This window comes from Drosophila biarmipes, unplaced genomic scaffold, assembly GCF_025231255.1.
Source record: "Drosophila biarmipes strain raj3 unplaced genomic scaffold, RU_DBia_V1.1 ptg000004l, whole genome shotgun sequence".
Classification (NCBI taxonomy): Eukaryota; Metazoa; Arthropoda; class Insecta; order Diptera; family Drosophilidae; genus Drosophila; species Drosophila biarmipes.
This window is the reverse complement of record NW_026114526.1, coordinates 1068005-1071726: the sequence shown is the minus strand read 5'-3', so window position 1 is coordinate 1071726 and position 3722 is coordinate 1068005.

Sequence of the window (3722 nt, the reverse complement as noted above, 5' to 3'; positions counted from 1 at the left end):
AAGTACTCATATTTGGGTTGATATAAACTTTTTGAAAATATATAAACATTTTTGAATTTTAATAGATTGAACTTATCAGTTTTCCCACAATGGGAAGGCCCGACAATTAGAGCTTTTGTTGTGTTAAGTAAGAGGAAGCTACATTGTGGCGGTAGATATTTCTGGTTTTCATCGTTCATATTTCCAACTGTAATTTTTTGTTTTTGGCTTATTAAACCCATCTTTCAATCTTATGTTCTTCACTTAATGAGAAATCATTGATGATTTAACATAAATTAAATGGGGAAACGTTTTTATCATCGCTTCAGTCTTATTTTTATTTGTAAGCACGGTGGTCTTGTCGATAAGCTAATCAATATATTACCGTTTGAAGCACATATTCCGGGATATAATTCTTGTAAATCGGGTACAAAGTAATGGGATGAAGCCTGCAAATAGCACGATATTGCATATTCCTAAAACAAGGTATTGAGTGAACGACATAGAGCCAACACCATTTTGGAAATATGTTCAAATACCTCGTGTAATTAATGTGGGAAAAGAAAGGAAAACAAGGAGTGGTTAGGTCTACAATAGTTCTGCTTAAACATATAAGACATTTACTTCAGTATTATTCGTTAACATTACCTTCACTATCTATTAACATAAACATATCGCTTGCAACTTTACAAGAATATTAGTACCGATACTGCACGAAAAGAATCGTCACATTAAGTACTCGCTTTTGCATTCTGTGCTTGGAGAAGAGTATATGTAAAACCCCCAAAATCTGTTGTTTCTTCCGATCGAATAAAAGTCATTAAACTTTATTTTGTGTTGTAATTGGACTATTTACCGGCGATCCCACAAATTTGGTGTCAGAAGTGGGATTTACTTGGAGAAACAGCAGAGAATCGACCGTGGCACAAAGATTCGTTTAAATCAGAGTGTGGAATCAATCGCGCATCAGCAATTAGAAAGCGTTTCACGCATCGAGGAAGCGGTTAACGAAGGAGGAAATGCAGCTAACTGGCAGATCGCGTACATCGGAGAGGTGTAGCCAGGTGCGCATCCTGCGCAAAGGTCCTTCAAGGAGGAAGGAGACATCGAAAACTTGGCTTTGGGAAAGCGCAAGTCTGGTGAAATAGCCTGAAAAAATAGCGCAAGTCTGGTGAAATAGCCTGAGAATCAACGTCAACGTCATCGTCGGCACAGGGTGTGTATTGTTTGCAGAAGCGGAGAGTGAGCGAACTGAATCACTTATTTTGTATTTCCAAACCTATAATATTACCCAAAAGTTTTTTGTATTACCTAATCACTAAGTTATAGCAGTATAAACTGTTACACGAATTAAATAACTTTATTAGACTTGACCGTTCTCTTTCACTTCTTATTCGCAATTGCTTGATTTTACATACGATTACTTGAAGTTGGCTCCGATCAATATCGATACTTAGCATTTTACCAGAGTTGCCAGATTGGCCGCTTTATCACAGAAGATACTTGTAATTGCTAGAGACTATTAAATATTAAAGTTACCTATACCTATACATAGCAGAGTTGTACTAAGTTATACTTATAGCAAGTCACTTATCCTACTACAATTCGGCCATCCTGACTGGTTGATCACCTGATCAAGACATATTGATCTAAAATTTATGCTTATTTTATCTTTACAATATATAGATACTTAAGTGGTATTTTCTCGTTATAGGGTACATTTTTATTTCTGTTTTTTAGCTTTTTTAGTTTTTATCCAATGTCTTAAATTTTGCGCACTCCAAACACCTAAATATGGACTACGTGCTACTGGAAAACCTTCGACGTCTTTTAATAAGAATCTGTCATTGCGCAACGCTTTTGCAATCACATATGGTCCCTTATGTTTGGGAATCAGTTTCCTAGCAGTTCCAACAGTCGAGTCAAAAATTTTCACCATTACATAGTCTCCTTTTTTATAATTTCTAGCCTTTACTCGACTTTTGTTATACAATTTTTCATTATAATCTTGAACTTGCTTTTGGTGGGCCTCAGCTTTTTTCCTTATCTTTTTTAAACTATCTAATTTCTTATTTTCATTTATGTCCTCTAGCTTTTCCTTAAGTTCATCCACAATATTTCCTTTTTGTTCTACTCCAAACAGCATTTTACTCGGAAGTTGTCTTATACTTCTGTGCAACGTAGTATTTAAAGCATGTTCTATTTTATCTATAACATTGTCCCAGTATACACCTTTACTTTAATCAACTAATTTTGCTATCATTGGTCCAAGGCTCCTGTTAATCCTTTCAACTTGACCATTGGCTTGTGGAGAGCCTGTGGCTATCTTGATGTGCTTCATATTATATTCTTCCATGAATTCTTCGAAGTCTTTAGATGTAAAACAACTACCCCGGTCTGAAATTATGCATTTTGGCCTATAGTAGGCCCTAAAGTAATCTTTCAATGCCGTTATAACCTCCCTAGTGCTTGTTGATTTAGTTGAATAAAGTCTTACAAACTTTGTGAATCCGTCAACTACCACAAAAATGTGTTTTTTTGCTCTTGACGAGTCTACTGGACCATAATGGTCAATGTGTATTAACTTGAATGGTTTGTTTCCTTTGGGAATACTGTGCAAAAAACCTTCTCCTTTACCTGATTTTGGTGAAAAAGCTACACACTTTAAAAAATTTTCTATATGTGAAACGCACTTTTCTTTTAAATTTGTAAACCAATAAGTTTTTGAAATTATGTCCATCTTTTTATCTCTTCCTATATGTCCTATTTCGTTGTGGTATTTATATAGTACCTGATCTTCCATTTCTTCTGGCACATAGAATAGTATCCTATCGTCATTTGCTTTTCTGTACACTACACCATTTCTCATTTCAAATAATTTAAGTTCTGCCTTCTCTAAAATCGTTTTAAGCTTCTTAATTTTTAAATCCTTTCCTTGACAGATGACTAAATTTTCCTCAAAGCTGTTGGTTTCCACTATTAGAATATTATTGTACCTGCTGAGAGCATCCACATGCTGCATTTTATTTCCCGCTCTGTGACATATCTCAAGATCATAGTTTTCCATCTCCAAAGCCCATCTTGATATCTTCGGGTTAAGTTCTGCTTTATGGAGTGTTAACTTAAGTGCAATACAGTCTGTTACCAATTTTACATGTTTCCCTTGCAAATATATCCTAAATCTACGAAGAGCATAGATAACCGCCAAAGTCTCAAGCTCAAAACTATGTAACTAAGCCTCATCTGCTGTAGTACGCTTAGAGAAATAGAACACAGGATGTAACTTGCCATCATCTTTCCTCTGCAACAGTACAGCACCAAATCCTAGAGCGCTTGCGTCACAATGTAATTCCGTATCGTCCTTGTGATTATATAACGCCAGTACTGGTGACTCAATAAGTTTTTCCTTTAACGTGAGAAAACAACTCATCTCTTCTTCACCAAATTGAAATGGTTTGTCCTTCCTTAACAAGTCATGCAAAGGTTTTGCTATTGTAGAGAAATCTTTTATAAACCTTTGAAAATATGAAGAAAGTCCCAAAAAACTTTGTACTGCCTGAACCTTCGTGGGAACTGGAAAATTGTTTACGGCTTCAATGCCCTTATCATCTGCCCTAATGCCATTCTCAGAAATCAAAAATCCCAAATACTTTATATTTGCTTTCAAAAACTCACATTTATTCTTTCTAAGTTCTAATCTGTTCTGTGTAAGCCTTTTAAAGATTTCATCTAATGTTTCTAAA